Source organism: Podarcis pityusensis (genome assembly GCF_964106645.2).
Source record: "Podarcis pityusensis genome assembly, chromosome: 5".
Lineage (NCBI taxonomy): Eukaryota > Metazoa > Chordata > Lepidosauria > Squamata > Lacertidae > Podarcis > Podarcis pityusensis.
This window is the reverse complement of record NC_138032.1, coordinates 17,041,530-17,052,043: the sequence shown is the minus strand read 5'-3', so window position 1 is coordinate 17,052,043 and position 10,514 is coordinate 17,041,530. Positions and strand designations below refer to the sequence as shown.

The 10,514-nt window shown below is 43.0% G+C and overlaps 1 long non-coding RNA gene across 1 annotated transcript; it reads right to left on the bottom strand.

Moving 5' to 3' along the window:
• Nucleotides 1-425: 425 nt before the first annotated feature.
• LOC308478551 lies at nt 426-9,900 on the bottom strand. The gene is made up of 3 exons (XR_013987144.1): nt 9,748-9,900; nt 7,911-7,967; nt 426-783 (listed from the first exon to the last, which is right to left on the bottom strand). It is a non-coding gene; the product is annotated as an uncharacterized lncRNA (long non-coding RNA).
• Nucleotides 9,901-10,514: the final 614 nt, after the last annotated feature.

Genomic DNA, 10,514 nt, shown 5'->3' with positions numbered 1-10,514 from the left:
TTTGAAGGATTTTGCATATGGTTTCAAGAAGCACAAATTACTAAACTGAATTTATCTCTCCTCCCTCACCCAGAGAATTGCATTGTCCACCCATTACGCCTGTAATACACGGATTCCTAGCCCTTCCAAACCCCTGTCCATCACAATGGTAGGTATCTCTCTAGTTCTTCTGATAAAAAGAACAATACAGGTAAACAGCTTAAATATTTGCTAAAGCAAATTAGAGATGCTCCTTGCCTTTTAAAAGAAAGCTAACACTGTGTTCTGAAAGTTGTTTTTTTTTTTAAGATTCACATACAGCCAAGAGTAGCTATAGCATGTCTGTCAACCTTTTCAATGCAATTGCTTCTGAACTGTTCTGTAATAATATCTTACATAACTTTTTATTCATCAACAGATTGACAGAGGCAGCACCGCGTCCGAGAATAACCCTGACAATAAAATTACTGTGTCACACTATTATTAGCACCACAATCAGTCAAATGCTTGAGATTTTTAAAAGAAATGTGAGAGCACTGATATCTTGTCAGCAACGTGCTAATGACGGCAATTCATGGTCACTGAAATCGTGCACTGAGACTTAACATTTCAAGGGAAAGAAGGGGCTTTTGATCTTCTGTCTTGATCTTGTGTTCTCAGTCATTCTGCCTTTGGAGTTGCTGGCATATATAAGATATTTCCTTTCCCTTTTCTTTCTTTTTTTGGCCAGCTTTCAGTCACAATTCGTTTCTCTGATAGGTACGTCAAGCACTGACACTCATACGTCCTGCTTCCAAGGTCAAGCTGAAAGGAAACAGGGAGGATGCTTATTCAGAGACAACATTGCATAGAGCTGAGGTCAAAACCCTCTGGGGACCCAGGGGCACATTTGCAAAGTGAAAGAACTGTTTCAAACATTATTTCATCAAGGGGCAGAGAAGACACCCCCCCCTGTGGGCACCAGGAAAGGCCTCTTTGGGCACATGTGTGCCCATGGGCACCACATTGGCAACCCCTGGCATAAGTAGGGAGAGGTCATATATATGATGGCCCCCTAACCACATAAAAAGCTCCTGTTGGAAGAAAATTAAAACACCAGAAATAAAGGATTAATGTAGCCATCTCCCTGATGGGATAAGGTGTATCCACAGCAGTGACCGGAGGAGGAATGACTGCTGGGAGGAGAAATACCATGGTGCATCTGCAGTAGCACAACTGGATGCCTTCATCTGCCCCAGCTGCAACAAAACATGTCTCTCCCAGATCAGTCTCTATAGCCACAGCAGGCGCTGTAAACTTCCAGGACTTTGACTTCACCTCCAAAAAGCACATTCCTCCATTGTCTCAAGACAGAAGGATAACAATAACAACAGTGCTATTTTTCTAGAAAAAGAACTCCCCATGAACACCTCTCTTGTTCTCATGGAATGGCAAAGGCACCCACTTGAGGGGTACTGGAATCCAACTAAGGGGTGTTAGAACTGAGTTCTGCCAGGTTCTGGTTGGGGGGGGACCCTGAACAACACACACATGGTTTTAAACATATAGCACTTCCCTGTGTGCAGTCATGACATTCATTCCACGTAACTTGGGACTGGAGTTCGCCCCTGCCTAAACATTTAGGAGATTCTGAAGTTCTGGTAGTCTTCAGGAGACAAATTCAAGTGTTTTAAAGCTTTTTCCCACATGCAGAGCACTAAAGTGCATCCTCTACAACCAGACTTTGAGGAATATGAAAGCAAGGCTCTCCTGGACATCTAGCCAAGAGTCACTACTATATTGCTCTGAAGGTGTCATTCATGAACTCTGAGCTGCCATTTGCAGCAGCACTTCCATGATCCTCAGGATGGCAACAGAAGACAGGGACCTTTCAGCTCAGCGTGTGCACAAGAACACAGATCTGATCCATGCATCTATATTTTAAAGCAATCATAGAACCATAGAATTGGAAAGGATCCGAGGACCACCTAGTCCAAATGATCTCAAAGAGTGGTGCTGGGAACTTCTTCCGCCTAAAACCTATGAGATCTGCTGACATGTCGGAGCAGCCGGTGCTAAGGCTAGATAGAGCAATCTTCTTCTTCTTTGGCGATCACTCGTAGCCGAGTAAGATCGTCTTCTATAAACACGGTTTTAACAATGAGTCCGTAAGTGACTGTGGAGGCCAATTCTGGATCCACACGTCCTTCCACAGTGGGAACATTGGTTTCCAGGAGGGAGTTGATCACAGTGTGGATTTGCCAAGCATGCCTTCCTCTTAGCACGTTTCTCCCTTGTGTCCTGAGTTTGAGTGTCTTCAGAGCCCATGGCACCTTTGGTAAAGGCTGTTCTCCAACTGGAGCGCTCGCAGGCCAGTGTTTCCCAGTTGTCAGTGTTTATACTAAATTTTTTTAGATATGCTTTGAAACAGTCTTTAAACCTCTTTTGTTGACCGCCAGCATTACGCTTTCCAATTTTCAGTTGGGAAAAGAGTAGTTGCTTTGGAAGACGGTCATCAGGCATCTGCACAACATGACCAGTCCAACAAAGTTGATGTTGAAGAATTCTTGCTTCAACACTGGTGATCTTTGCTTCTTCAAGTACACTGATATTAGTTTGCCTGTCTTCCCAAGTTATGTCCACAAGGCAGGATGACATTCTACTTTGAGAAACACATTTCCAAAGTATTTAGCCTGAGGTAACAAGAATACAGTGTGTGGGATCCTTGAGGTGTCAGGACCCAAACCTGAGACATAGGGGTGGCCCCTGGAGATGTCAAAAGGGCAGGCCCTGGAGATGGAGGGTAATTGGGAGAAGGGAGTGGAAGGTAGACCCCCTGGACCCCGAATGTCTATGCTATAATTTTCAGCCAGGTCCTACTGGGCTGAAGCTTACAAGCTATATGCAGTCTTAATATGTTTTCTTTCCATTATTAAAGGGACTGTCACCCACCTGGAGATGCAAGCCCTTCATCTGCCACCAGCAGGCTTTAGGTGAGGCCTGGCGGTCTGGCAACCCTAACAGTGTATGCTTTTTCAACCCCTGTTTTGTTTCATTTTCTTACGTCCACAACATTCCTGTGAGCTAAAGTTCGATAATGACTTGTCCACTGAGCGTCAGGGATTTGGATTCCAGCTCTCTGAGATCTTCTTCTAACACTAGCTGCAACACCACACTGGTAATAACACTCTGAATTTAATCCCATGATGGTGGTGATTTAATGCTTCAAATTGTAATGGAGGGTTTCCTGCAGAGGCTATTTCTGCAGGAGGTGAGAAAAAGAAAAGTATGAATGCGTGGTCAAATATCATGCTGACATTGTGCCACAGGAGCTGGGTTGCTTTTTCTAGTGATGTGTGTGTGTGCTGAAGTTAATTAGCTCACAATATACAAATGGTTTTACCCTGTGAGCTCAATATGTGAACTCAGAACATTAAATTGCTTCTCATTTTCAAGTCAAACAGAGCACTCCCTAACGCAAAAGAATCAACTTCCATTTCCAACTCAGTGATCTCAGTAAAATGGGTCACTCTGTTTTAGAAATGACTTAGATTCATCATAAAGAAAGTGTCTTAACCCTGCTATAATTCCACACTATTTAGTTAGGCTATTACTCATGGAAATGGCCCAGTGAAAACCCAGGTTACATGAGCACATTAAGTGGTCCCAATTATGCAGTTAGCGGTCCTTTGCCTCCCAACCTGTACCTGTATTTTGCAGTCCAAAAGCACCATCACTACAAGCAAAGTTAGGATGCTACACAGCAAAGGATCTGTATAGACATTTTATAAGCAGTGCCATCCTTTTCAGTGTCTGGGACAGAGAACATGGTATCACCCACTAGTCTTCCACATAGAAAGCAGCCTTGTATTGGGACCATTTATTTTTCCTAGGACTTCTGCATACAAAGTATCTATTCCACCACTGACCTAAGGATTTTCTTGTGATCCCCTTCAGCATGTTTAAAAGTTGGGAGAGGACTCCCCCTTGACATTTAATTCCTTCCAACTGTCCACTTTCTTCTTATTCTCAACTCTCTGCCTCTGAAAGCTCTGATTTTAGTTGTCATAAAAGGTCAGGAAATGGTTAATTATTCAGTTTACTCATTGTATTTTGGGGAGGCAGTTCCAAGGGTGGGAGGGGGGATTTTCTGCCTCAGCTGCCAATATAACTTGACCAGACTTGGGTACCATTTGCCATGTTGGTGGGGGAACCATTTACTGTTCTGCTTCAGGCAGCAAAAATACATTGGGCTGCCTCTGTGGAGAAATATACCCCAGGACTTACATTTTTGTGAAGGTACATGTCTCATCCCCAAACATTCCATCCCTGCTTCAGAATGGGGGATACCCAGAGGACTTTTTGTGAACTCTTAAATGGTGAATAAAGTTTTTACCAGAAGAGAGACAGTGTTGCAACTCTCATACTAGAATTGGCGGGACTGTGGATTCAGAAGCAGACCAATATCCAATCTGGGTCATGATCCACTGGGTCATGATCCATATTTCCTATACGACCTAGGACCCTCATACCTACGGGACCGCCTCTCCTGGTATGTCCCATGGAGGACCTTACGGTCTTCAAACAAAAACATCGTGGAGGTCCCGGGCCACAGAGAGGTTAGGCTGGCCTCAACCAGAGCCAGGGCTTTTTTGGCTGTGGCTGCGATCTGGTGCAACGTTCTGTCACAAGAGACTAGGGCCCTGCGGGACTTGACATGGGGCCTTCAAGACAGAGCTATTCCACCAGGCCTTTGGCCAAGGCACAGCCTGACCCCCTCCTTTGGTAATTCTTCACAGAACTCTAGGCCAATGGTTGCCATCAATTTGATTTTAACTGATTTTATAATGAATTGATTTTAGAATGGTGTATTATTTTGCTGTTGTTAGCCGCTCTGAGCCCGGCTTCGGCTGGGGAGGGTGGGATATAAATAAAAAATTGTTGTTATTATTATTATTATGGTAAAAGGACGTATATTCCAAAGAAGGTTTTATTTTTATTGATAAACTTACAATTGCTCATGGGAAAGGCAAGGGAAAGGAATGTAGCTTGAGCATTAATCATTGTTCAAAGGTATGACAGCAACTTGCCATATCACCAAAACGTTTTCCTTTGCAAATCCAGCAACCCCTAAAAATGTATCATTCCTAGAAGCTGATTATAAAGCAATTTAAAGGAGCATGTTAACACAGAACATAAGACCAAAGGAACAAAAGGAACAAAAGCAAAGCTAGCTCTTTGTACAAATAGTTTTCCACGCCATCAGCCAAGTTGTTTTACCATTGCTATGGCAACTGTAGTAAACCACTGGTAGCTTCCTGGGACACACTAATATATCTTGGCTGTTTATGCCATAAAATTTGCTGCTGCATATGGGGAGAAGCGAAGCAGCCAAGGAAAATTTTCTGGGATTATATACAGTTTACACTGGGGCAATAAAATGTGTTCATTTAGCTTGTATTTATTTAAGTGGTTTCAGGCTTAAATGTCAGAAACACCATCTCCTGCTGAAAGTTCCAAGAAAATTCTGTGCAAACCAAAAAAAATAAAATAAAAGGAAAGGAAACCCACAATGTTTTAAGGATGTTAATGGTTTATAAAGGTCTCTTCGCCTCTCAGAATCTAAAGAGCTTTGAAGACATACAGAAATACCACATTCCCACAGAGCTGATTTGCACAGAATTTACTTTTGTATATAAGAACATCCCCAGCAATCCATAGAAATATGATGATATTAAAGATTAGGGTATATGAAAGGCACCATTTTCCGTTGCAGCATGTGTTTGCTTCACGCAGCACTATTTCTCTTCTGCTGCAGTTCATATTCTACCCAAAACCACATTATTCATCTTTCTGTCCACTGTGGTGAAATGTGATTTACATGAGTTAAGTAAATAATTGTGTGAATCACAAAAGTTACTCTTCCATTCCACTGATTTCATCGTAAAAGGGGGGGGAAATGCAAGTGGCAGGGGTGGGGAAAACAAACAGTTATGTTTCATTTGCAGGTTGAAAGCAACAAGAACAATACCAAGGCAAGGCACCAAGTGAGACTTCCTCGGGAGAGCATTGCACAAACAGGAGCCACTGCAGAAAAAGGCCTATTCTTGCATTGCTGCTCTCCATATTGCAAATATTAATACAGTGGTACCTCGGGTTACAGGCGCTTCAGGTTACAGACTCTGCTAACCCAGAAATAGTACCTTGGGTTACAGGCACTTCAGGTTACAGACTCTGCTAACCCAGAAATAGTACCTCGGGTTAAGAACTTTGCTTCAGGATGAGAACAGAATTCACGTGGCCGTAGCAGGAGGCCCCATTAGCTAAAGTGGTACTTCAGATTAAGAACAGTTTCAGGTTAAGAATGGACCTCCAGAACAAATTAAGTTCTTAACCTGAGGTACCACTGTACTGCATAGTTTGAAATGATTGGATTCATAAAAACTGACTCCTTTTTGGAAATAAAACATTGTCAAGGCCCACAAGTTTAATGAAAACTCTATTTGCAGAACCTTCTTCAAAACATAACAAAAAACAGTAAATGATATATCCAAACAGTTCCATAAAGCATATGCTAGTCCAGCACATAGACTCAACATCTTACAAAATATGAAATGCTCCAAACAGATGTATAAGCAAAAGTCTCCCTCCTTACAGCATTCATTTTGCCTGGAGCTGTTTTCCTGGAGACCTTGATTTACATCCTTACTCCATGGAGCCTGGGGACAAAGAACTAAAGGCAACTCCCTTCAGAATGGTGCTTTGCAATTCAATAGCCTCCCATGTGATCTAAGGTTAAACACTCACGTGTCAGGTAGCAGAATACATTCAACAGTTAATTATCAACTCAGTTAAAGCCCAGAGTTCCATTCTTGCTCTTAATTTAGCTTCAATGGATTCTCCCCATGTTAAACATTTTCACCATTACACAGGCATTCACCATTTCAGTGTCAATTAAACCAATTATACTTAATGCTCCAGACCTCTTGGAGAGGAGGCACACAAAGAAGTACCTAGGATGATGATTGTAGGATCCGGGTTGGTTCATATGGAGAAAGGCAGTCCTTGAAGTATTGCACTCCTGAGCTGTTTAAGGCTTTATAGGTCAAAACTAGCACACTGACGTGGCTACGGAAACCAAGTTACAGCCAGTGCAGTTGGACCAGGATTGGTGCTGTATTCTCAAACCCAGGGAGCAGCCTGGCCACTGAATTCTACACCAGCTGAACCATCTTCAGAGGCGGCCCCATGTATTTCTCTCTCTGTGTGTGTGTCTCTCTGCTTTCCTCTTTTCTCATTTCAAAAGATATTTTTACTGTACCATGATTAACCACGAGCTCCTTTTTAACTGATCACAAGGTTTTAAATAGATGCATCTAACCAATGAATCAACTCAACAATGCGGCTGTAAGAAAGAAGTATATAAGGAAAGAGAGCTATTACTGTTCACCATGAGGGTCTGAAAGGTTGCTCCTTTTTTTACCAAAAAAAAAATAGTCACCATGAGATTGAGAATCCTCACTGCAAGGTCATTTTAAGTGTGTCAACTTCACCATGTTGCACTATAGGGTGAGAATTAGCAGAATGCAAAACAACTACAAAACAAAATACAAAAACCATCTGGCATGGAAACTTGTACTCAGCAGATGCAGTGCCTTTGAAAGCGGACCATTCATTTTTATTGTGCACTAAAATTAGATTTAACGTGTACTCAAAAGCATAACTAAAACAGATTGCCCCTTCTAGCATTTATGTTGCAGGCATCAACAAGAGACTGTATCTGCTGATTCTTTGCTCAGACCTTTGATCTGCTTATTATCCCTGTCGAGATATTAAATGGGGAAGCATCTTTCTTTCATCTAACTGTAACTCCAGGTAATCACGTAAATTGTTCCCTTAAACTTGTTAGCTGTTCAAAAACAGCCCCCTTTTTTGAAGAAAAAAAAACTCACGCTCTTTCAACTTCAGGTTCTTCCACTTGAAATCCATCAGGTTACAAAGCCATCCCACTGGAAGGGAGAGCATTTATTTATTTATTTGACAAAATTTCGCCCTAAGAGCGTAAAAATCCAACACTATAGTGGCATGGGGGGGGGATATTTCCTCTATGCCTGATGCCCCGGTAGCCACAATTTTTTGAACAACAATATCACAAAAAATGGGTTGGATTAGCAACGGCCCCATTTAAAACATGTGCATGAATGCAAGTGCATATAGAAGCTGCTGACCTGTGGAACTACCAACCACAAGAGGAGATGGTAGCCAGTTTCACTGATTTGAAGAAAAAATGATTAGATGGCTTAGGGGCGTTGCATTCAAAGTGTGCACAATTGTAACTGTCTACACAAATTGTAGAGCAGTATACAGCCATACCTTGGTTGTCAAATGTCTTGGTACTCATATGTTTTGGCTCCCAAACGCCACAAACCCGGAAGTGAGTGTTCTGGTTTGCGGACGTTCTTTGGAACCCAAATATCCGACACTGCTTTTGCAGCTTCCAATTGAGTTCAGGAATTTCCTGCAGCCAATCAGAAGCTGCGCCTTGGTTCTCGAACATTTTCGGAAGTCGAACGGAATTCTGGAATGGATTCCGTTCGAGAACCAAGGTACGACTTTACTTGGACACCTATTGTTCACATGTAACATTCAGCAATTACACAGTCTGTGTACCTGTGCACAGAACTGTTGAACCGTACAAAGCAACAGGTGCATCACCTGTCACACAACGTATACCCATGTCGAGCGAGTGTGTACCTGTGTTTAGTGCAATGTGTCCACAAGTCTAAAATCAGAAGCATTGAGATGCAGGAAATGTCGTCCTGTATCTCAGCAACAGGATTCTCTGCAGAGCCTATCTGGGTGCCCTTTATGTATGAGCTATGCAATATGGTCAGTCTAAAGTTGTGAATAGTCACGGTTTCGGCAAAATCCTGCCAGATATGCTTCAGATATTTGGCACTTTAACAAGGAGGTTATTAATCACAATCAGGCCAACACACTTATGACTTCCCCTTCAGATCATGTGTTAAACATGCAGAGGTTGGGTATGGATTCGGTCTATCTGATGCAAATGGAGTTATTATATTCCTCTGGAACGTGTCCAGAGGAGGGCAACCAAAATGGTCAAAGGCCTGGAAACGATGCCTTATGAGGAACGGCTAAGGGAGCTGGGCATGTTTAGCCTGGAGAAGAGGAGGTTAAGGGGTGATATGATAGCCATGTTCAAATATATAAAAGGATGTCACATAGAGGAGGGAGAAAGGTTGTTTTCTGCTGCTCCAGAGAAGCGGACACGGAGCAATGGATCCAAACTACAAGAAAGAAGATTCCACCTAAACATTAGGAAGAACTTCCTGACAGTAAGAGCTGTTCGACATTGGAATTTGCTGCCAAGGAGTGTGGTGGAGTCTCCTTCTTTGGAGATCTTTAAGCAGAGGCTTGACAACCATATGTCAGGAGTGCTCTGATGGTGTTTCCTGCTTGGCAGGGGGTTGGACTCGATGGCCCTTGTGGTCTCTTCCAACTCTATGATTCTATGATTCTATGATTAGTGGTTCTACTGATGCATGTACCCCAGACCTTCTATACACTTTAATTAATTGATTTTGGCTTTCCATTTTTATATTTTTTTTATAAAAAAATACCACCGAGGTGCTATACAACATATCAGCCGATGGCAGCATGTTGGGCAGGTGGGATCTAAAGCAGGGAAATGGCCAGGAAAGAAGGGGTTAAACACCCTCCTCTTCCCCCCCCCAGCACTGATCCTCTGATCAAATTAATGCATACCCACTTCCTGTCCAGCTCCTTTGAAGTAAAGAAGATAATGTCAGGAGCCAGTTATGTCCATATAATATGTCATGTCAGTTTTGGTCCCCAAGTTAAGCAGGAGACGTGGAGAAAAAACTGGATTTGATGTGGAGGGGATAGATGAGCCCCTTGTTTTTCTATCTATTGGCTTGAGAGAAAGGCAGAAAAAAACAGAACGCAATAACCTAGCAACACTTGCTTTGTTGTTGATTGGCTAGAGCAGGCATGGCCAAACGTGGCCCTCCAGCTGTCTTGGGACTACAATTCCCATCATCCTTGACCACTGGTCCTGTTAGCTAGGGATGATGGGGGTTGTAGTCCCAAAACAGCTGGAGGGCCAAGTTTGGCCGTGCCTGCACTAGAGACTGAAGCCGGTCTCACAAAGTGGAGTTCTGAATGGTTCTATGTGAGCTCAACGCTTGGGATAGGCAATGGAGAAGGGAATTCAGGTCCTCATTCCCTGCTTGTGTGGTCTATGGATGTCCTATGACTTGCCAGTGAGAAAAAGTGAGAGGTGGATTTAGGGTGGGGCGTCACAACTATGATGTAGAAAGAAAGCCTGAGGAGGCGGGGGATACCAAATTTTGACGTCACCCAGGGTGCTGATGAAATTTGAGACCCCAAGGTCCGCCACTGGGAAAAGTAACACCTGACTGGCCCCACACAATACAGAGCAGTTGGGCTGTGTGTGGGTCACAAGAGGTCCAGCCCTGGTCTGCATACCAGTAGCCTTGTGGATTGCTGAT